The sequence below is a fragment of the Aythya ferina genome (assembly GCF_964211825.1).
Source record: "Aythya ferina genome assembly, chromosome: 14".
Taxonomy (NCBI): domain Eukaryota; kingdom Metazoa; phylum Chordata; class Aves; order Anseriformes; family Anatidae; genus Aythya; species Aythya ferina.
In genome coordinates, this window is record NC_140312.1 from 17,883,235 (window position 1) to 17,908,664 (window position 25,430).

At 36.6% G+C, this 25,430-nt stretch overlaps 1 long non-coding RNA gene across 2 annotated transcripts in view; it reads left to right on the forward strand.

Moving 5' to 3' along the window:
• The window catches only part of LOC311444322, a 201,007-nt gene that overhangs the window by 128,666 nt on the left and 46,911 nt on the right, over positions 1–25,430 (forward strand). For both annotated transcript variants that reach the window (XR_014697814.1, XR_014697815.1), the window contains one exon: positions 8,237–8,355. This is a non-coding gene — a long non-coding RNA (uncharacterized lncRNA). The remainder of the gene's footprint in view (positions 1–8,236; positions 8,356–25,430) is intronic.

Sequence of the window (25,430 nt, forward strand, 5' to 3'; positions counted from 1 at the left end):
TAGAGATCAAGACAGTTAAAAACCACTGCATTTAAACTCCCTGAAAATGGCAACTGAGCTCATGGATTTCCTTCAGGAAGAAAAAAAAAGGGAAGAAAGTAGATAGGTGAATGAAGTATGTTGGCATGATTTGGTTTTAATTCAAAAACAGATCGAACATTTAGATATATTTATTTATTTACAGAACTAAAAAAAATAAAAAATAAAAATCCTTCCATGAGTCTTAATGAATGAATGACTGGTTACCCACAATTTTATGTCCTGCAAACTCCCTCAAAAAGCTCTCTGGTCTCCCATTAGGCCTATAACTGCTTTTCTTTGTGTGTTTGTTTGGCTAAGAGCAACACATGGCATGGCTGCTTTGGAGCTACTCATGGTTGACTGATCATCTCATTGCTCCCCTCTAGCTGATGAGTGAAATGAGAACAGCTTAAGTCTGAATTCTCCCTGCTCTCTTTTGTCAGGGCACTAGTTAGTTGCAGTTCTCTATTCAGTCATTTGTGTTCACGAAGTTGAAAGTTAAATTGGTGAAACCTTAACCACATCAAATTTGATTGAAATGGCCTAGCTAATTGAAGAACTATTGCAGGGAGAGTGAAGGACTGACAAATGATGATGGACAAACAGGGAGTGGGATAGGTATGGTTTGCTTCTTCAGTAAAGCTGGAGAAAGCTAAAAGACTTTAGAAGTGCTTTTCACTCTGTTATGTAGTCTCTGAAATAGTATAACCATAATGAAAATAATTATCCTAGAAATGGATGTTGTTTTGAGAATCCTTATACAAATCCTTATATCTTCTAAGTATACAGTTATGTTTTGCTCTTTTGAGACGCTTACTTGGTCCTCATTAAACTACATATTTAATTTAGAACAATGCTGTTGAGCAGAATAGATCTAAAAAACTTAACATTTATCTTCTTGTTATAGTTCTGTGCCATAAACAGCAGCAGTTGTTTTGGAATATAATCCATCTGGATTTCTCCTGAGTATTTCATAGCTGTGTGGATTTTTTTTTCCTGCAGAGAGGTTGCAAGGATGTACTGGGTCTGGCTGGGATGTTAACTTTCCCTGCAGCAGCCCATACAGTGCTGTGCTCTGCACGTGTAGCTAGAACAGCAGTGTTATCACACCAGTGTTGTGTCTGCTGCTGAGCAGTGCTGGCACAGCATTGGGCCTCTCTCTAACCCTCCTAGGGGGTGGGCAAAAAAAAATGAGAAGAGAACCATCACCAGAGCAGCTGACCTAAACCAACCAAAGGGATATTCCATACCATATGATGTCACACTCAGCAATAAAAGGTGGAAAAAGGAAGAAGAGGGGAGGGGTGTGCTCTCATTGTGAAAACATCAGTCCTCCTCCTGAACATGTGTTGAGGCCCTGCTTCAAGGATGTGGTCAAGCATCGCTCATTTGTGGGAAGTAGAGAGTAAATTCTTTCCTCTGCACTTCCACATAGACTTTATTTTTTTTTATTTTTTTTTCTCCCTTTTTTCCCTTTCCCACTCCCTTTTCCTTTTTTTTTTTTTTTTCCCCTTTAGTTAAATGGTTTAGTTAATAATAATCTTTCCTTTATTATTATCATTATTATCATTATTATCACTATTACCCTTTAATTAAATTATCCTTATCTCAACCCATGAGTTGTTCATTACTTCTTCCCCTCCTCATCTAAGGAGCGGGAGTGAGAGAGCAGTTGTGGTGTTTAGCTGCCTAGCACGGTAAAACCACCACAAAGGAAAACCTTGGAGCTATGCAGCTGATGAATTTTATATCAACATATACTACCTCACATGTAAAAGCACAACATTGCAAAGAATGTATTTTGGGGTTTTGGAAACTATCTAAGCTATCATCTTGTCAGTTCAGAGAAATCCTGACAAACTCTTCTGATGCACCTGAAAAATATCATTAAAATCTAGTGCATGAGACAGATATTCAGTTACTCGGTATGCCTGGTTTACAAGAAGTTAATCTCAAAGTTACTTTTAAAGAAATGGATGTTAACTTTGGTGACAAGTGGATGTTAAAATCGCTAATCATAAACACATGGAAGAAATAGCGTGGGCCTGGCTGTTGGATTGTACAGCTGGTAATAAATAATCTCCCACAAATTTCCCAGTGGGTAAATATAGACAGTTCTTGGGCAAATATTTGGTAGGTTTGTTGTTCCTTATATTTCTCTGATATAGAAAAGGATTTACTCTACTAAACTCAGAATTGCAGCAGGAGCATGTAGTAGGGAGTTGGGTTCATTTTAAAGAGATTTTGATGACTATACACTCCTTTCACGAAGTGCCGCAGGGCCTCCATATTACTGGTTTTATTATTATTATTTTTTTTTTTCCATAGCATAATTGAAAATATTTTCAATACAGGTACCTGGGTTGAGCTACAGGTTTTATAAAGAAAAGTTAACTGCAAATAATACCTGAACAATAATATTGCTTTTAATGCTCCACATGCTCTTGCATAGTGGCAATGCAGAAATTATATGATATATGATATATAAGCAGTGGCATCCTGAAAGAAACATGACTACAAAATAGTGCTGTGTTTTGTCTTTTCATGGCAAATTTAGTTAGCTTCAATTTATTATTATTTTTAATACCAGGTTCTGGCCTGTTAGGTTATATTAATTACAATGTAGAATGGTATGTTATCAAACCTCTTCTGCAGTCATGATATGTTTGTATTTCCTGTGGATTAAAAATGCATATTAAATATAGTAGGAACATGCAGTGTAAATATCTTCAGTTTGATTTTTATTTAAGAGCCTCAAAATTTTTTCAAACTGTCAAAGCCCACGTATAGCAAACAATACGTGAGAACTTGAGTATAACTGAGCTGAATTCCCTCCTCTGTTATAAAAAAAGCTGAGCAGGTGCTAGAACCAGGTGACCTCTAATGGCCCTTCCAAATCTAAATTATCCTCTGACTGTGATTTTCAAATTTAATGAAACTTACTCTCTGTCGTATTGAAGTTTATTAATAGAAACAAAAGGGCTTTGCATTGTGAGAAAGGATTATATCACTTGAAACAATGGTTATTATCTCCAGTTATACTAAACCTTGCAAGTCAGTAGGAAATATCATACTCAAGGCAGTTAGGACCATTGCTAAGAGAAAGAGTAAAGGCTGACTTGGCATTTACTGCAAAGAACGTTATAGCATCTAAAGTGATTTTTGTTAACATTCAAAAATGTGGACAGTTCTGCAGCCAGCAATTTTTGTAGATGACCATGGAATATTGTGGGTCAGAGTCAGCTGGAAGTGTGACAGTCACATGTGATTGGGTGATACAATGTGAGGACTTCAGAGAATGTATCCTCCTGGCTTTTTGACACAAATTCCAAAGGCATTACACCTTCAAACTGTGAAACTTTCAAAGGTCAAGTATCTGCAAAAACAAAGCACTTGTCATTGGTTAAATTACTTCAGTGAGCACAGATTAATACTGTCAGTAAAACTGGAATGATGGTAATTATAGTACTGAAGAAAGTTTACTTGAGTATTCACTCTGCCAAACACCAAAGCACTTGATTTACATTATCTGCATATAGAATATTTTATGAAGTATCTAATGAAAAGCACAGGAATTTTGCAGTTTGGCAGTAGGAAAGTCAGCAAGGTAGAAGACTGTGCAGAATGATACTTAGACATTTCCCAATAGTTGTTCAGTGATAAGAGGCAGGTGAACTTGAACTCAGATTCACCTGCTGGAAGGAGGCAGATGAATATATAACCAGGGATGATATATGGATGGAAGCATTTTTGGCTGCTTCTGGAAATGATATGGGAAATTTCAAACTAAAATCAATTTTACATTGCAAGAAGACAATAGAAGGCAGAAGGGATCCATGATACGGGAAGGGGGAACATTGAGCTGGGGTTCATAATCAATTAGTAACCCAGTATAAATATATTTAGCATTTCTGTGGCAAGATAGATACTAACTGAATCACTGACTTTGTATTTAACTATTAAGTATTAATTGAACTGCTGATTTATCATTTAGGAGGATGTAGGATAGGCAATGCTGCAGTTAAGATGGAGTGAAGGTGAAGTAGCTGCTTATCTCTGGGTCGGTTTTAGGAGGCAGCTCCCCAGCAGGACAGCTGCAGGGCACGGACAGCCTGCCCACTCATCTCTGAGCTGGTTTTGGAACTGGCTGGTAGCAGGGATGATAAGCAAGATTGCCTGTACAAAATGGAAGTACAGAAGGGAAGTAAGAATAGCTTATAGTGAAAGATTTAACTAAGATAATTTTTTTGTATATTCAAGCAAAAATAATATTAGTTAATGACACATATAAGGTGACAATATTCTAATAGCTGATGAGAGAATATTCTAATAGTTGATGGCTTTTCAATCTAGAGAAAAATGCAAGCATAAAAAGTTCCAGCAGTCATAACATAATGACAGATATGCTTGGAACGACACCCAGGAGCACATTCAGAGCTGTGCCACTAGCTAATTTACCCCTGAGAACAATCTACCTAGGTGTGTGGTTAATTTTGGATAATTTGCTATTATCCAAAATCAGGAAAAACTGTTATTTAATCCTGCATTGTTAAGTGAATCTATAAAATACTGGGGCCAACTCCATTCACAAGGTAAAATAATTTGTAAGTAAAATGCAGTCATATGACATATGCTGTTTATTGCTCATTTCTGAACTACAGTAGCATTACATGGTCTTTATTTTTCCCTCAAGTCAGCTAAGTTAATCATTATTGTCGCTAAATCTGACATTCTCTACATTGGTATAGGAAATGGAAAGATTTTATATAAGTGATGAACATTGTAGCTGTCAAGATTTTTTTTCTCAGATAGCTGGTAGGTATTTGTATTTCAGCATATGTACTTTTGGGGCTACATATGTCAAATTTCTACTCACCTCAAGAAAAGAGAGTCCTGTCCACCATTTTGTAATGCCACTAGATATTGTTGAGATCAGATTAGATCAGGTACTGCTGTGTGCTTACCAAAAAGGCCAATGTGTGCATTTAATTTTGTCTTTGTGTGTGCTTTGTGCTAGGTGGTTCTTCCAATGACGACAGCTCATCATTGAAATGCTTTTCAATGGGGTCTGGGCAGAAAGTATTTCCAGGAGTGCAGTTTTCAAACACAATTAAATTTTGACTCCACAGAAAAATGAAAGTCCTGGCAAGTGTTTTATTGGCATCCTCATTAAAATTGCTAGGTGTGAGTTTACTGTCCAAGAAAGAGCAAAATATCACAGACTGTAGGAATTCAGACTTTTTCAATATGTTTTTTTCTTTTTCTAGGAATACCCTTTCATTCAGTTTTGAATTTGCACTTATGTTAGGTGGAAGTATACATTCCAGAGGCATGTGTTGATATTACTGAAGAAAAGCACTGGAAGGCTTCGTTGCTTCATTCTGATTCCCTTTTTCTTTTTCCCTTTTTCTTTTTCTTTTTCTTTTTCTTTTTCTTTTTCTTTTTCTTTTTCTTTTTCTTTTTCTTTTTCTTTTTCTTTTTCTTTTTCTTTTTCTTTTTCTTTTTCTTTTTCTTTTTCTTTTTCTTCTTCTTCTTCTTCTTCTTCTTCTTCTTCTTCTTCTTCTTCTTCTTCTTCTTCTTCTTTTTCTTTTTCTTTTTCTTTTTCTTTTTCTTTTTCTTTTTCTTTTCATATTTTATGAAGAAATGAAATGATAGTTTACCTGCTACATTTCAAGTGATACAAAATCAGTAACCAGAATCACTGGTAAGAGATCACAAGGCATGTTAGCACATTCTGTTTGAGCAGTCTGAGTAGCTGACTAGGGGATATGCTTGCACAGTATATCCCTCTGGATGTCAGGCATCCAAAATGATGCATGGTTCCAGCTATGTGTAGAAAGTAGATCAGTAGCTTCTTGAGAATAAATTTTGTATAATAAAAAATCTAAAACAAACAAACAAAAAAATAAAGAAAGGAAATGGCATAGATATCACTAAGTCAGTGGCACAGGAGGACATGGCACCAATGATTTCTCAGTAGTTTTCCAAGAACTACTTTTTGCAAAATTAATTGCAGATAGTAATTTAGTCCCTGCAGTAAACAAAACAAAACATTGGATTTCTGCAGGTGAAGAGATCCAAGTTTTGTCAAATGGGTAAAATAAGATAAACAGACTTGGAAGCTAAGGGGAGAGGGACTATCCAGACTGGCTGAAACTAGAACTTGTCATGAAACTATATGCCTATTTTGTGAAGGTTGTATAGGAATTGAGGAGTTTCCCGGTATTTATTCTTAGCAATGTTTAACTAATTTCCAACATATTTGTCAAGTAACTTTACTTTTTTATTAGTTTTCGGGGTATGAAGCCGTATTTCTGCTGATGTAAAATAATGTATTTGACAGGTACACCCTGAACAATTGAGTAGCTATGAAGGACCTATACAGCTGTAGGACAAATTAAACTTTACTCTAGTTATATAAAATCAGGTGATACCACTGGAGTTGAAGTTTGTTTTGAAACAGATATAACTCACTGATACAGTGAGAAACAAACTGGGCACCCAGCATCAAGAGTTGTATGCCCTTTGCATGATGCAAAACGTATTTTCTCTCACACCAAGGCAGAAGAAAAAAATTACCAGTTTTACATACAAGGTATTAATCTTACACATGTTCCTCTTCACATGAACTTTAACTTGACTTGTGTATGCTATTGCCAGTCATTACCTTCCTTTAGGTCACTTTTATTTAACCAAAAGTGTTACAGCTAATCCTTGCTTATTGAAAGAAGGCATCTTAAATCATCTCTCATCTAGGCTTTCATCCTTTTAGATACATCACCCATATTCTGTAATATACAACATTGGTATGTAATATGTGAAAGATTTGCTTGTGGTAAAAGGTCAAGAAAAAAATTTTTTTTTTAGCAATTGACATAAAGAGTTTGAGGTGAAATATTTTTCAAGGTATTTTGTTTCACACTTGAAGTCACATTGTGATGTACAGTAATCAATAAAGACCATGATGATAATCATTTCATTGTGCAAATATCAGTGCTTATGAACATTACCGATAAATCTTCCTTTGGCTGCACAGGCTTCATTAGCTGTGGTTACAAAACAGAATATTTTATTCTTACTAGCATTTTCTATTTCAATCTGAAATTATAAGTCTGTAAACATTTTTAATTTAAAGTAGACAGATATGTAATGCATTTTTTCCAACTGATAAGACAGTACAGAAATATGTAAGTTGCAAATTTTGCTCTAAGCAAAATATCATCTCATAAGTATGTTATTATTTTTATTTTACTTTGGAGGAAGCTAATGTCAAGCATTCACCATGTTTGAGAAACTTTGATTCTCTGAATATTCTTTGAGATTTGAGATACATACTAATTGTGGAAGTAATCATAAAGAAGGTCATTCAAGTGTACAGAACACCAGTCAACTTCAAAAAGAACCAAGATGTTTAAGTAGAGCTGTTGAGTGAATGTAGTGGCAATGCATTTCTATTTGTAGAGAGACGGGAATTTGGCAAAAAGCTTCACTGTGTTCTTGACAAAAGGATATCAAGAAACTCACCAGAAACTGATTTTTTTTTTCTTTGATGTTGATTAGTTTAGTTCATTCTTAGACTTGCATGCATTTTCCTCATTGAAAATTAAAATGAATTTACTAAAGTTTCACGATGGTCTTTTGAACACTGTAGGAGTTGCAAGGGTTAAGATGGCACTGTCAGTCTGACATTGGCTGTTTAAAAACCTAATAGTGTGGCTGTTGGTCCTGTCACTATGAAAAAGTGCATACATGAGGAATTGACTTGATATTGGCTCCTTATTGCAAACTCTGTAATGACAAATTGCTAATGAGTAGACTGGTGAGAAATCCCCTGTTTTTCTCTTTATAATATCTTGAGCTTTCTAGTATAATTTAATTTAAACTATTATTTAAGATGCCATCACTGCAAGACAATTGGTCTTTACGAACCATTCAAGGCAGTTGTGTGTGGAATAAGCTGGTTAGATTATTAGTGTGATTTCTACCATAAGTTTCTTCTTGTATTTGCTTATAAAAGTCTCAGTTACATATTCCTGAAACTTTCCACGCCTTTCAGCTAAATGAGTTGACACTAAGCAAAGATACTAAATAATGTAGAAAATGCTGGTTGTGTTATGCATTTATAAACCAGAAAGCACTAATAACTTTACCCAGATATTTTGATACCTATATAATAAATAAAATAAAATTAATTTTATTCTACTTTATTTTGTAGATTTTTCTGAAAAAAAAAAGAAAAGAAGAGAACTACGTTCAGTGAGCTTTCTGCATAAGATGGCATTAAGGATTGAAATGAACTTTGGAAAAACATTTAAAGTGGCCTGGCAAGAGAAGGTAAGAAGTGAATTGATATTTAATTTAATTTAATTTAATTTAATTTAATTTTTATGATTTTATTTTATTTTATTTATTTTATGTTTACCTGATGCAAAACTATAAAAGCAAAATGGTAGAAAGACATAACACTCCATGGGAGAAAGATGGTATAGCCTCACTCTGATGATTTACAGAGACTGTGAAATGGTACAGCCAAAAGCCATGGAGCATTTGCTCTTAGTTTAAGGAGCAGTAATTCAGAATTAATATTGTAGGTATGTTGAGAGAGCGGGGGAAGGACCCAACTGTAATGCAATGCTTGTGTTTGTGTTTATGACTTAAACTGGTGGGGAAAACCTCTTTTTTGCTTGAGGCTGAAATGGAAGTTGAACCTACACCAGTACAGCTTATGAAAGGTATCATATGTTCATTGAAATAGTTAGCATTTTTATCAGTCCATTATGGAAGAATTATGAGAGTCAATGATTGGTAGGCTACTAGAGGAGATGGTTGTATGAAACACCTTTAGCATAAGGTTACTTTCTAATAAATCTGTACATTGTTATTAGTTTGTTTCCATAACAGTATTGGAAATACACATTTGGAACTAAAAATTACTCAGTTACAATGTCTTTAGTTTGTTAAAAATGAAAGGAATACCATATTACATAATTGCTCTAAACCTATAGCATTATACCTTTATATTTTATGTCTCTGTCTCAAAATTCTAGTTAGAATTAGTGCTGTTTAATGATAGCAAAAAATAGTCATTGTGAGGTATGGGACAACATAGGTTCAGCCCTCTTCATTTTCTCATTGTAGTCTTGATTCACATGATGAAATTGCTGCATATTTACATGAAGCTGTGAATACAGATAGAGGAAAAAGGCTTCAGCCATGCTGTGATTTTTTTTTTCTTCAATATTCTATTTTGTTTTATTGTATTGTTGGCAAAAAAATGACACTGTCAAAACCAAAACTCTTGTGAGGATGTATCAACAGCATTTTCATTGAAAAAAATTCTTAGAACTTTAATGAATCCAGCATTTAACTTCTGGTCAACACAGAAGAGCTTTTACACTTTAATTGAGAATCAGAGGTTTATCAATTATGGAACAATTCCCTTTCTCCTATTCTGATACAATAGGTATATTAAGATCTCAAAAAAAATCACAGGACAAAAATATTTCCTTTTCAGCTTTAATAGAGAGTTGTCTGTAGATGCAGATACCAAATCAGGATCATGAAATGGCCATACATTGAAATAAAAACAAATAATTCAGTTTAAATATTAGTAAGATTGTCATGCAAGACCTGAGCAAACTGGACTCTACTAATACTTAGGTCTGATATAGATTGAGTTACTACTCCCTTTACTAGTGTTGGAGATCTACTCACTTCGTCTGACATGCATTTAGGCAATTTACATCTGAAGTCTCAATTGCATCCAGAAGCACAGAGGTTAAATAGCCAGAGTCTGCAGCAGGCACGCCTCAGCACAGGTCAGGCAGGGTATGGTAGGAAGAAAGTGCTCCTGCTCTCAGAGCAGTGAAGTAATAGGCTGAAATTCAGCCCTAAATAGTGAGGGGAGATTGAATGCGAGGAGAATATTGTTTCATATCTATAGGCTGAGATTCCATCTCATCTAACTTGAGACTTCTGCAATACAGATATCTGTATCTTAGCTGGGTTTCTTTTGAACTTGCTGTAGAGAAATAGGCACTTACAGGGAGTGATTCATCAGACCTACTTTTTCTTTTTTTTTCTTTAAGATGAGATTCAGTGACTCTATTGTATCATTTTGAACCGGGTGAATTGACAGATTTTGCCCCCTAGGAAGTGAAGATATTTCAAGCTGTGTTCTTCTGTATTGTTTTTTTCTTTTGATGAATAATTTGAGTTTAAGCAACCTACTGTTCTCTTCTTGTTTGAACTAGAATTTTCGAAGTAGGCTAACTATTTGAATCTGTAATGGTCGGTTTTATGAATAACCTAACCTGTATTTGCGAATTTTGTGGTTTTAGTTTATGAATGTGAAATGGTCTAGCTTGTTAAACTCTTCTTCACTGAGACTGATGAAGGAGTATGACAGTGATCAAAAATTATGTTGGAGTTTAAGCCAAAAGTTACTACTTATTATCAACTAGAATAAAATCTCATGCAATCAGTCTCCTGAAATTTGTACATCAGCAGTTTATGACAAAACCAAAGTGGTATCTCATGTATTAGACTATTTCTCTTTTTCCTCAGTACTGGTTATACAAGAGTATTTACATTACCTCAAGCATTCCCATAAATAGACTTGATGCCCAAATTATTGTAATGCCAAGAAATTTTCCACCTTTTTCATCTTTGTCATAATTATCTAACACATGATGTATCTAACATCTTCACTTCTGGCAAGAATTCTTTCGAGTGCTGTCGACTGCTTCATTCTCAAAGTTTGTATTTTGAAAAAATGATTTTATTGTTCAGCTATTTAGAATGAAACCTATCAGATACAATTAATAAATGACTCAAACTTGTTACAGTATGCTAAACACTAAATGATGTTCAGATTACTTTTTATTTTACTGATTCTTGGAAAATCAGACTTTTTGTTTTGAATTCCTTAAATCTGGCTTATGCCACATTTCAATAGCAATTCACTGGAACACATCATATCTTCGGGTATTTATTCAGTGGATTAGGTATCACTATACCGGGTGTACTGATGCCCAAATCAAAATTCATGTAAATTATGATTCCTGCTAACATCTGGATGATTCTTGTTGACTTCAGTTTTTCTCTGATAGCTTGTCCAGAAGACGTTGTCTAGAGCAATGTATCATTTTCAGTTTAATGCATTGCTAGCTATTTGTTAAGGCAATAGGCTAGGACACAAAAAGGCTGTATGAATATACTTGCACTGTCCCTAAAGGAATACTTGGGAATATTTTTTGAGCTTAAATACATAACATCAAAAGAAATAAAAAGGCGTATGCATGCTGAAAGCTCATCCAATTTGTTCTGTCCTGCTGTGGCACCGGCAATTCTTATGTGCCAATGCAGCACTAGAGCTTCCCTCCAGGTCTGTGGTTCTGTATGCCAGCTACATATACCAAAGGGAACCTGATGCAGCAAAGAGTGTCAGGGGATGCCTGTGTGTCTTTTCACAGCTGCAGCTTGGCACTGTATCCTCTCCTCTGAGTCCAAGCCCATTGTGCTGGAGAAAAGGGAGCACTGCTCCATGCAGCTTACAGCTGTGCTATTCCTACTAAGTGTGTATCTAAGGAGAGGTCATTTAAATTTGAGGAAACACACTTAAATCCCCGAGTCTTCTTTTGCAACTATCAACTCTAATCCGATCTCTAAGTTATTTTTTTTCATCCTTAATTTTTTTCCCCACCCTGTTAACTTATTGTTTACATTTGTTTATTTTGGTAGTGGTTTGAGGCCAGAATTGAGCGTTTTGTTTCTCTGCAGTGTGTCACATAAATGTATGCTATATACATGAGTACATATACCAGCTCAATTGTGTTTATTATTTTTCTTTCCCTAACCAGAGTAACACTGTGATCTCCTTGGTATTTTTTTATTTCTGAGCTGAATATACTAGGAAAGAATGACCAAACGCTCATGTCTATAGAACACTACTTTACTAGAGGCACGAGAGCTGCAGAGAGGTTTCCTGGTGAGGAAAGCTGAGAGGAGTTTAATTAACCAGCTGGAGAAAACTGCAAGAGGATAAAACATATCTTGTGGCAGATAGAAAGTGAGCAAGATCGATTTGTTTGCACAGGCAGTATCACCCGCAGAGTATCACTGTTCACATGGAGAAGGGGGCCTTGTTCCTATTGATCAGATCCATAAAGGGAGAGACCAAAACCCCATGGACAGTACAGAGATGAATGGACACTTAAGAATAAGATGTGTCTGTGACCTTTAACAAAATCTCAAGACCTTCTGAGATTTTCATATCATTTTTATATGATGATTCAAGTGTTGCTTTTTTTTTTTTTTAACTAATAGGAGCAGAGAAAGTCTGGGAACATATCTTGTTCATGTGGAAATACAGAAAAACATTTAAAAAGGAGGAGTAGGGAAGTAAATAAAATGAACAGTAATGCATTAAATTCATCTTAGAAAAGTGGTAATGACTGTCCCTTTACAAAATGATGCAGACAGTAAAATTTAGATGCTTAAGTATCTTTTTTTGTTAAGAGACAGAATTCTGTTTATTAGTGTTAACTGTTTTGGTAAAACATACTATGAATGCCTTCATGCAGTGCAAAATTGCACTGTTTATTTTGCAGTTTCTGGTGGCTGTAAGCAGAGTCTATTTATTCACTAGCATTAATATTAAAGATCTGAAATACGTTGAGTTATTTATGTAACTATTTTTATGTAGGTAGATAGTTTGTCAAAAAATTAACTAGAGAATGCTTTTACTTGGGAAACTTACTGATTTGTTCTTCATTCATTCTCCAGAAGATAAACCCTATGACTAATAATGGAAATCTCAGATGAGATATTTTGAGGAAAGAAAAAAATTTTCAGCAGTGAAACAAGCCAGTTCCTGACAGCCAGTAGATGTCATTCTCTCTCTATTTTAATACCAGTTCCTCCTTTTCTCGTATTTTTCCAATCTGCAAATTGCAGGTGGAGAATGGGGGGAAACATTTATGTTTCACTTTCTTCTGATCAATGCACAACTTTATATCTTTCTCTTTAGTAATTTAAGGTGTCAGAGTGTGAAATTGGAACTTCTTGATGCAACTGAGGCTGATAAGCTATTGTCTTTCAGTCACTCATCCATTAGTTCTATTTTATTTATTTATTTGTTTGTGCATGGGGGTTGTAAGTTTTGCACTGTACATGATTTTCCTTTCGTTTCTTTTTTTCCTTCTTTTTTCTTTTTTTTTTTTTTCTTTCTTTCTTTCTTTTTTTTTTCTTTATAGCTTCCTTTTTCTTTGTAAGCAGATTTGCTTGATACTGTTCATGTCGCTCTTTTTCTTTCACTTCTGAAGACGTTGAGGCCAAATGCAAGAAGAGGGTTGTAACCCTGGGGAGACATATGTACTGCTGTGCAGAGTCACGTAAGAGAACTGTCTGGCACCACGTGGAAACAGAGGTTTGATATATTTTTTTCCTCAATACCCATATTGTTAGCTGGAGCCCAAACACAGAGCCCTGCTGGCAAATGTAGCAAATACAAAGAGTTTCAGCTACAACAGGGATTTTGCAGTCTTGCTAAACTAAGCAATTTAAAGTTAGTCACTTCATTTCCAACCACAGATGAACAATTGGCTGTTTTGAGGACAGTGTGGGCAGAGGGGCAAAACACTGAGGCCTTAAGGAGACTGAATTGCTCTACTTCTTAAAAGCTTGCAACACTGTGTTGCACTGAAAGTAGGAGGAAACCAGCTGAGCAATTCCTTCCATGGCTGGAGGACTACAGTCACCAGGACTATCAAGCTGACAGTTTTAAATATACTGAGCTATTATTTTTGCTCTTTGGCAGCCTCTGTTTCACTCTGTCCTGTTCTGTCGCACAGGGACCCCATGTGTTTTGTTAGCCACTGAGCTGAGGCAGATGCGTTCCCTAGTGTGCTGACTCTGCTTCAGCGCACAGCTGACGACCTGTGCTCCCAGAAGAGCAGTGAGTTTAGCCCTAACTGTCTCAGCGCAAAAATATCCAATTTTCTGCAGTATCAATAACAGGAATATGACCAGATGAAAGGCAGGTTTAGCAGGTGGATTTCAGATAGGAGAATGTTAACTGGGTTTACAGCAGTAAGGTTTTAAATGAGGGTGGACAAATACAGGAGCTATAAAATCCACATAAGGATACATTATTTGAAGCATTTCTGTCTCACATCTTCTCAATGAGCTTACAGTATATTTTACTGTTATACTGAAAATGTTATGTTAAGTGGCAATCTTATTATCTTGGTCTTATTAATGCTACTTAAGTTTGTTTCCTGGCAGTCACTGCAGTGTGATTAGGTGACCGATGTCTGAATGTATTCATCTGCCAGTGCTTGGAAGGAATCTGATGTTCTTTATGTGTTCTGGGTAATATATGCAAGGAATAACAGTTATGCTGGTCTGAGTCCACCTGTTTCTACTGCACTTGAGGCTCTGTGGCAACCCACACTGGTTTCCCACATAGGTTAATACCACACTTGTACCACACTGGTACCACACACCCTTACTGGAAAACATTAAACACAGCAGAGTTCCATTACCTCTGGATCTTGCAGATGTGAACTTAGATAATTTTTCATCATTACAAACTAGCATCTCAAGCAAATCAGGAATTAAACCTAATAGGACAAGGTAAACCGCAAGTGGTCACGCTACTGTGTGTCTTAGCATATATATTATATTAATGGCAAAAAAAATAAAAATACTGTTATAGAATTCCTATCACAGTAAAGTGCTAATGTAGTTGTGGAAGGAAAAGGAGTAATAAATCCATGGCTGGCAAGAGATACAAAAGCAAGGAAAAGTGATTTTGTGGTTACTGACCAGCAAAATATCTGTCTACTGAACATTATATCATCATCTCAGTACTGTTTGCATAGCTGAGAAAATCAGTTACATAAGCAAGTAAAGTAAACAGCCTACTCACTTCTGTCTGTCTAAAGAGGAACAAACAAATAAAGTAGCTAAGTGGGGAAGTTAAAATAAAATAAAGAAAATAAAGATACTAAGAATAGAAGGAATCAAGTGCTAGTCAGATTAAATCTATTTGTATTGCTACGAGGATGAGCATGCAAACAATCACTCACAACCTGACAAAGAAACAAAGAAAAAGACTCAGAAAATGGGGATTTTGGCAAAGGGTCTAAAGGACAAAATATATTAAAGCTCAGTTGGATGGACAAAGTGCAAAGCTTTTGTTGTTCTGTGGTAAGCATCAGTATACCTTTTGCTGAATTCTGCACATTTTTACTCAGAGCACCAAAAATAATGAAATTGCGTCTTACCTTCTAAGCTGTGACTCACTTCACTAAAGGGTCATTGCCCAGACAATCTGAATGTGCCCAGCAGACAAAGAATACCAAAGGGGAAAAGAAATTTACATCATGTCTGTGTCGTGACAAAGGAAAATGTAAAGATCTCAGCTTCTCGGGAGATGCTAATAGGGATCCTTTCAATCTTTGCCAAAAGAACATTATTCAGAATTCATGCTGGTACGTGATTTGTGACTATGATTTGTGCTTCAGTACTTTGCATGTCTACTCATGGCCTGGACTACCATGCATTCCACTGCTGAATGGATATAGAAAATGACTTGAGAAATAGAAGAGCAAAGACAGGTCTTGAAAGTGCAAAGCGAAGCCAGAGGATCTTGTAATAATTTCCTAATTCCGCTTCTTTTCAACCACATGAATCATGCCATGCAACACAGAATGTGTGCAGCCTCAGGGATGAGGGAAGGGATGACATGAAGGTACTTCTGCTTTAATCTGCCACCTAATCCCATAAAAAAGGCAGGGGAAATTGGAGTCACGGAAATTGGCACAGTGTGACTGCGATGGTATCAAAGCAGTCTTTAGTGAAAAACGTAAGAACTAGTTGCTCAGAGTGAGGATGACTGATCAGCTACTTTTTCACAAAATAGTGAACTTGACATCTCAGCAGGCCCCATCATCTTCTCATTGCACCTCCTGCATTCTCCCATTTCTGTAAGGACCGTCAAGACATCAGTGTTAAAGATTTGTCTGCTCTTTATACCCATGGCTCAGTTCAGTCTGAAACAACTTAAAAGGGAAGAAAAAAAAAAACAAAAAACAAAAAACAAAACACCCTGCAGTAGGCTTCCTCAGAAAGCTGTTTTCCTGCAGAATCTGCTGCACTTGGATTTCTTTTACCTCTGAGGAAGGGCCACAGGGATAGAAAGAGGCTGGAGAGAAGGACTGCTGGCTGCCCTTATCCCTTTCCCTCTTTGACTTTTCATTGAGTTTACTCTAAAGTGGACTTCACAGGTTTTTAGTTATACTCAATTTGTTCTCTTCTGTATGTGTGGGAGTGTCTGCAATGATTCTAGAGGAAAACAACCTATTAATGTCTCCCAGTATGTACTTTAATAATCGTGTCTGATGATTCTAGTAAGGAAAAAATGAGTTAGTGCCTTCATTTGCGCTGGGAATGTGATCCAACTTTTCTTTCTGTCTAGGGCTCTTACTGCAATAATTAGTTCACCTAGACAATTTGCAAATTTGAAATGATGATATTTTGCAATTCTTTCTTTGCTGTTATCTTTTTTCCTTAGGCAGGCAGGGAACATCTGTCATCAACTGTGGATAAAGCTTTTACAAATAGATTGCACTGTCCTGCTGTGCACGTTGGCTCATATCTTAGTTTCAGATGCTTTGTGGTCTGCAGGTCCTACTCCTCCAAAGCTAGTGGTTTCTGAAAGCACAGAGAATTAACCTTTATTCCTTTCTCTTCTTCTGTTTCTGGCTGTAATGTAGACTGGTTGTAATCTTTATATAAAATATGCTTTGACACAGGACTTTCATTGTTTGATCTGTGTCGCAAAATCAAAGCAAACCTTCTGTTTGCTTTCCCCCCTCATTCTACTCCCCGCTTTTTCAAATACAATTGATCTAATTTGAATTGTTACGGAAAAAATGAAGTGATCAGCTAAAATGTGATTATATCTGATGAAGATCTTGTCCGTTCTAAAGTGTTTGTTTCCATTTCAACATAGACGTGATATATTCTGCTTCCTCAAATTAAATTTTTTCTTTCTTATCCATGAGTAGTGAGACTGAATCACTATTGTATGTGTCCTGTGGTGACACAGTAGATTACTGTGAGGGCCATTTTCCTCATTGCAGTTTACTCAATGAAAGTCAGAACCACATACGCAACTATTTTTTGTTTGTTTTTCCATTCAAAGGCGTCTTCTGGAGTAAATGGTCTCTTCTGAATACAATACGTGTCATGCTGCCTAGCTTCACCATGCCTTATATAACTCTGTAACAAATAAAAATAACCAAAAAGACAAAAAGACATCTACTCACATTTTCATGTTTTGCCGTTTACTAGATTGTTATTTACTAGCAGTCAAGGAAATTTTATACATTTCTGTGTTGGCTTTTCTAAGCTTTTGATGACTTGTTAGAATTATAATTTCAGTGGGCCAAAAGTATATGATTTTGGGGGTAATAACTTATTATTATTTTAAGTAAAGTTTAAATGTGACACGAATAATTTTGAAATACTCCTTAAAATTGCTCTCCTTCAGTTATTTGGAAAATATAAAGAATAAACAATTTATGCTCTGGTTTTCTTTGTTTCATTTCAAAGCTGACCTGTAATCTGTTAGCATTTTAGTTTTATTGTGCAGGATTTATACCCAAAATGTCAATTGCAATAAACAAACTTTGTTTGGTCCATTTCTTGTGTGGTGAAAAATGCAGTAGCATTCTGTGGTTCTTTCCTTTTTAGTGGTATTTTTTGGCTATGTATTAGTAATGTGAAGAAATTGATACCATTTGCATGCTCGGCTTAGAAAAATGCAAAGTCTGGATATTAACATTAATTCTGTATAAAATAAAATAAATAAATAATATAAAATAAAATAAATAATATAAAATAAATATTCATGTAATTAGCTTATATGTAGCTACACATAATACAATAGCAGCAATCACCAAAAGTGATTGGAGTGTTTTCATCAAATTCAGCGATGAACGTGAGATGAGGAATATTGTCAGGTGGAATGTGCTCCTTGGGTACCTTGTGACAGCTGTTCAAGGTGGCTGTGCAAACCATTGAGGTCATTCAGATCTGCCTGCTAAAACCTTGCTTTCCTCTTGTCTAGTGCATTGCTCTTCAGGAAAGCATGTGAAAAGCTTTCCCCCTTTCAGAAGTCTTTTAGATCTTTCTGGTGTTTGAAGGCATACCTATACGTGGCACAGAACAGTGAAGTACTAATCTGCTTGTACAATTTTCATTATAGAAACAAGCCAGATGAATTAGTCACAGATTTTCCCTGTGTGCTGTGATGCTACCTGGAATCTTCCTTCTTCCTTTTTATAACAGTTAAGGCACTAATGCTAGTATCTTTCTGATGTTCCATTTTAAATTACTGCTTTCTGATTCTTAAATTCTGTCTGAAAGTTCAGTAGGATTCAGCATTCATCTCCAGTCCTTAACAACTGTGTCATGTGTAACAGTGCACAGCAACATCTGTCCAAAAGATCTTGCTGATTCGTAGGGGTGCTGGTTCCTAATGCATAGTTTGCAAAATACAGCATTGTTATTTGCCACATGTATTCAGTTATCTTACACTGTACTACAGTAGTTTAAACTGCAAGCCTAGCTCTGCAGACAAGATACCATGTGTGGAGATGGACAATCCCATGGGGCTTTCCCTACAGTGTTGTTGTCTGAGGAAAAACCCTGATGTTCGGCACTTGGAGTGACAGGAATTTTTGCCTAAAACAGCTAATTTGTTTATCAGCTTCCAATGCAAAATTCCAAGCATTTTACAGAGAAAAAAATCCTGAGCAAGGGGATTTGGTAGAGATGTTCAAACATGTCTAAAAATATAGCACAAATGAAATACTTAGTTGATATATACAGCTGTTCCATCTTGGGAAGAAGAGAGAAGTGCTCTATCCAAGGTAGTCTGCTGCAAGTAGACATTACTGCAGGAGTTATTACAATATTTGTTATGTTATGGCTGTTAAACTCTGCTGTGAAATAACATCTGAGCATCTGGTATCTGGATTTTATTATTTCTCTCTTGGTATCTGTTTTCTGGACAGTTTTGTTGCTTTGCAAGAAGGTGCATGTGAGATATGTATTGCCATCTGCAGAAGGGATCAGATTAAGGGAAGAAAGAATCAGCTCCTCAGTAATGCACTGCAAGACCTGTGTATGTTGTCCTGTTACCCAGAAGCAGCATAACTGTGGCAGTCGAGGACTGTTTATGGTGCTTTAACAGATTTTAAAATGCTCCAGAATCAGCAGTGCACAAAGGATATTTCAAATACATCGTGACTGAGTTCTGACACTTTGCTCATAAAGCACATGAGGATGGAGGCTGTGATCCAGGTAGGAAACTGAAGGAATTGGTAACAGAATTGCAAAGGAGTTCTTGAACAGGCAATGAGTGAGCATCCATGCTGTACTCAGGCAGATCTGCCATGGTTGCAGGGAGCAGGCCGATCAGATGGGTCACTTCTGAAAGTTCTGAAGAAACAAGATACGTGACTAGTTGTGTTTGCCTTCAGCATATATGACATTAATAACAGCTGCCAAAGAATTTACTTTTTGGCATATTGGAAACAATAAGATCAATTCAGAAAGTTTTCTCACCAGAAACCATGAAAAATATAAAATGAGATATAAAATTTTTATATTCACTTATCTAGAGGCAGTAATATCTTTCAATTTCATCTTGTTCTACAGTGTGGGAATATGAAAAAATGCTAGTTGCTCTTTCAAGGTGAGAGGCTCTTGATTTGGATGAAATCTTTAGCTGTATTTATAGAGAAATGTATTAATTTCCAATTAGAATCAGATTATAGCTTCTTTCATTGTTTTCCGCTCTCAGAATTCTGAAGAATTTTAAATCTTAAGCAATTATTTCTTCTCATCAAGTGTTTGTTTATTTTCCTAAAGCAAAACAGAATGAGAAACCATGTGATACGTCAACATGCATATTTAATTCAAAGACTACATGTTCTTGCTTGACTAAAACTAACCAACACAAAACATATTAAGAAAATACATTTTTCTGTATTTTACCAATGCTGAATTTTCGGTAGGATTTCAGCAAGAATCCCTTTGAATGCTCCTCAGTAACTGCAAAAATGGCTGTTCTTCCAGGGGCCAAGAAAGTATGGCATTTGTTGCATTTGATCAAATGCAACCTCCAAAGAAAGATTTTACTGTTATGCTTAATCTTTTTTGTCTTTCTTGAATGATCTGTCAATTGTTACTTAATGGTGTTTCATGCCTGTGGAATCCAGTTCATAGAAAAGCAGGCAAGTTTAAGTGCCCAAGAATTTGGGAATGTTTCTTATACAGAAACCGTTACAGTACTACCTGGAATTACAAAATCCAGAAAAAATCTGTGCAGTGAGAGTACCATAAAATTTGCCTAGATGATGATGTATAAATCATGAATCATATATAGAGAGGGCATTTCCATTTCTACAGCAGGTATGTAATAAAAGTTCTTGCAAAGTTAGACAAAAGTAGTTGTTTTTCTGAACTGAAAATACAGTGTGGTTAAAATCTTGGGTTCTTCATCTTACCCGTTTTATGGTATTTCAAGGTTCAGGTGAGAGAACTAGGAGTGAAGAATTTGGGCCTGTAAACCAACAGATAAAAATGTGTCTGATTTAAAGAGATTTTTTTTAAAGAGATTTTTTTTTTTTAAAGCTATATTCTGTGTGTTAGTTGGCAGATTGGCTGGCTGTATCTAACTCATCTAACTTTTCATCAAATTGTCATGATGTCTCTATATAGACCAAGAGTTTAAAACTCACATAGGTGGATGAAATAAGTGCATAAAACAATGTGAATATGAGTGGAAAGATGATGTCAGATGGAAAGATGAGGTTATTTGTCTACGAACTATGAAAATTTTCAGTACTATTTTGGAGTATGTAAATCAGCTACTTGTGGACATAGTTTTATGGATATGTCTTTCAAAAGGCATGAAATAACAATAATCTCCATTTATAATGTACTGTCTGTTTTCAAAAGTAAACATAAAAAATACAAACAGATCCGTGAAGAGAAAAAAAAAATCTACTATGAGGTGAAGATATTTTTTTTTCCCATTTCTTCGAATGAGAATATTTTTAAAGGTATCTTCTAATATTCTTCAAGTTTGTCCTTTCTAGTCACTATTAGCAGGTGTACTAACAGCTGTTAGGAACTGTGATTCCCATTCTCCTCTAGTCAGTCTAAAAACTGTGTATTTTATAAAAATATGAGGATATGTCCTGCCTCTCCAAAACCTCTTTGAATCTTTTGTTTGTCAGTCTAGCAGGGGTCATTCAAATCCAAATACACATGGGCAGTAATTTTTCTCTGTAATGAAAGGAGAAACTCCCACGAGAGGAATGGAGAGATCTCATGGGCTCCCTGAACACAGGACTGGAAAACAGTTTATCTGATTCCTGAGGGATTTCATCAGCAAAAGTTTCTCTCACATTTCCATTTGCTTCTCTGCCTTTACCAGGAACATGTAGGCACAGTTCCCAGAAAGTCAAGTCCAGCCATTGGAGCACTCAGAAGAGGGAATAGAATGAGCACTTTGCAGTTGTCTCCTCTGCCCAATAGCCGAATGAACAAATTCTTCTTCCTTCCTCTCCTGTTGTTGATGAGGTTATCCGATTACTCACCTGTGCTTGTAAGAACTTTCTGGACTACTCGAAGACGGAACATATATGCCTAAAGTGCTTGCTGAATAACCGATGACTAAGGAGAGATCTTGCTAGAAGGAAGAGTCTGGAGGAAAGTAACAGAAAACCCATCTTGATTTTCCTGGGCTAGGTTTAAAGCTTATATTTTGGGCAGAGGATGATTACTTATCATGATCTGGAGAGGGATGTTTAGCTCAGAGACAGGACATCAGCTAATACAAGTAATATTCAAGAAAACTATCTCGTAGGTGTTCACTTGAGCAGTATTTATGAATGACTGTCTATTTAAATAATTTCTGTTTTACTGCACATTGTTACAGCTCCTGCATTCTGATAATGAGGGTGTGCTAATATGAGTTAGCTGCTCGTATAAGCTGCTTATAAGTGCTCATATAAGCTGCTCATAAGTGTTGTGGGGTGGGGAGAAGTTAGTGGGGAACATACTCATCGTGTAGATGGTTTTTACTGTGTGTGACAATTAACAGTGCTTTAGTCCAGAAGTTAAAAAGAAAAAAAAATGAATCCCCCAGTCCTTTTAAATTGTTATTACAGCTTCAAGGGGCACATGAGAAAGAAGGCTCCTCCTTTTGTGCATAAAGATTCTCAAAACTGTTCTTGGGGTTTTGAACTCTCTGAGCTGCTATGAAGTCTAAAAAAAGAATGCTTTTGGTGCAGAGGAGATAAACAAAATTGGGGAGGATATTAATAACCTGTGACTAAATGCTAAGTGGGTTATGATTCTGACACATTTAGATTAGGTAGACATTTAAGATATAAGCATTGTCAGTCTAATTATTGCAAAATAATTACAACTGTTGAAGGTGAAGCTCAGGAAGTGTGAAGTGCATTCAAGAATTGCAGTTCCCAGGAGATGTGATTAGCTCACAATCACCTTCCTTAGAGTTCTTCTAGGAGATGTTTTGTGTAAGAAAAGAAAGGTCTGGCAGATAAACAGTGGTTTCATCTGAGTTACAAATTATTACAGGCTGATTGATCTGAGTAGAAAACTGTCCAACAAATCAAGAATCAGATCTTTTTGCATGGAAAATTGTAGGGAAGCATTAGATATTTACCTGGAAATTGGGACAAAATAATAGTCTGCAGTGCAATGCACAGAAGTATACATCAGTGATTGTGTTCACTTCTTGGTTTGTAAAACACAGCTGCATAAACCTTTTTATGCAAGCCTGTGTTTTTGCCTGTGTGAACTTGATATTGTTCTTCTCTTTCTGCATAATGTTCCTGTGTGTAAAATTTGTAATTGCTCACATTTTTTTTTTTTTTCCTCTTTCTTGGAATTGCAGTCTTTTAGAATATTTGGGATGATGTCAAGTATGGTAACCTGTCAAACTCACTTCTGTTCTTAAAGCTGTGACAGAAAGTCTCTGAAGTAAAGTCCTCCTCATGTGGGGATGGTCTGGGGGGCCGCTAGCACATTTGAAATATTGACCATAAAGCCTTCATGTACTGTTAAGAAGTCACCCCAGCACATTTTTTAGGCATTGGCAGACACTTACCCTAGATCTTTTGCCTAGAGGGAGGAGACATTTGCAGCCAAGCAAGTCTCTAGTATTTCTTGAAAGAGGAGAAAAGAGAAGCAATGGGGATTCAGGGGGTTTAGGAGATGGGGAAGTGGAATTCTAATTAGGAATTCCCATTGCACAGGGAATTTTTCTCTTTGTTGCTAGTCTTGTAACTAAGTGTGATTTAATGTGAATTTGGAAAGCTTAATGCTGCCCTCCTGGAAGTTACACCACCTCATGGGAGACTACCTCCCATCACAGGATGTGGGAGTGGGATGGGTTACACAAAATGAGGAATGTGGCAGGAGACAATAATGATCTCCCTTATTTGCATTAGAGTTCTCAGAGTTCTTTTAGAGTTCTTTTGTATATTTTTCCTAAATTAGAGTAATTAGAGTTCTTTTGTATATTTTTCCTAAAATATACAAAAATGCAAAGTGGTAAAAAATTAATACTTCTGCAAATCAAAAATGACTTTCTGAGGTGACTCAGCATTAAATTCTACACAAAATTTTCCATTCAGGATGAGTACAAGTGCAAAGCATGCCATGAAGGTCCATGCACTTCAGTCAAACTCTGTGCTATGAGCTGCCAGATGAATCAAGAGAGAATGTGTATGTGCTTCATAAATTTTAAGAGAATATAAATTATACAGGATGTATGTGTGAAAGGTTTTAATTTTTGCATATAACTTCATGGTATTGTAAGCCTCTCCTTACAAACACCTCCTCTACCTTATCTCTGTTCTGAATAGAAAGCATAAAACCCTTGTAAATGGTATCTCTGTTGATTTAGCTGAATACAAAAAGAAAAATACTGCAGGTATGTGTTAAGACAATCCAAGTTCAACCAGTCCTTTAGCTATGTGTGAAGGTAAGAATAAGGCTGGTCTCCGGAAATACTTGTTTGCTAACTCTGGTTTAGACTTTTTTTTTTTTTTGGTTGTCTCCAGAAACAGCATCTTATTCTCTGTGTTCAAAAAATAATTCTCTATATAATCTGTGAATGTCCACTAAAGTCTAAAAAGGACTCTTTGGACTGTTTAATATTGGTAAAGGTATATTAAACAAAATGTTAATTTTAGTCTAAAATTGGGCTATCAATCAGTTGTAAGTACCCTGTGCTTTTTCCTTGTTTGATTAGGTGGTTCATGTCTGAACCCGGCAGTTACAAGGTTATTTCATTTCTTCTGACAGAATTATTTTTTGCATGAAGAAGGTTGTTATCCTCTCTGGGGACCAGTTTTCATGAGATACTCTGTGATGAGCAGAGATGTGTTAGATATAAAGACCTGGACAGATTGGAGAGCTGGACGATCACCAACCACATGAAGTTTAACAAAGGCAAGTGTTGGGTCCTGCACCTGGGACGGGGCAGCACTTGTACATACAGACTTGGTGACAAGATGCTGGAGAGCAGCCCTGCAGAGAGGAAACTGGGGGTTGTGGTTGACAGCAAGCTGAATATGAGCCAGCTGTGTGCCCTGGCAGCCAGGAAGGCCAACCGTATCCTGGGGTGCATCAAGCACGGCATCACTAGGCAGTCAAGGGAGGTGATTGTCCTGCTCTACTCTGCGCTGGTGCGGCCTCACCTCGAGTACTGTGTGCAGTTCTGGGCACCACAGTACAAAAAGGACATTGAACTGTTGGAGAGTGTCCAGAGGAGGGTGACAAAGATGGTGAAGGGCCTAGAGGGGAAGATGTATGAGGAGCGGCTGAGGGCACAGGGCCTGTGCAGCCTGGAGAAGAGGAGGCTGAGGGGGGACCTCATCATGGTCTAAAACTTCCTCGTGAAGGGGAGTGGGGAGGCAGGTGACCTATTCTCTGTAAACACCAGTGACAGGACCCGCGGGAACGGTGTTAAGCTGAGGCAGGGGAAGTTTAGGCTGGACATCAGGAAGAGGTTCTTTACCAAGAGGGTGTTTACACACTGGAACAGGCTCCCCAGGGACGTAGTCACTGCACCAAGCCTGTCTGAATTTAAGAAGCGATTGGATTGTGCCCTTAGTCACATGGTCTAAACTTTTGGGCAGACCTGTGTGGTGCCAGGAGTTGGACTTGATGATCCTTGTGGGTCCCTTCCAACTCGGGATATTCTATGATTCTGTGACCCCCAGCTTACGAGCTGTGTCTGGAAAAAGCATGTTCAGAAACTGGAAAAAACTTCATGGGTCAGTAAGTCA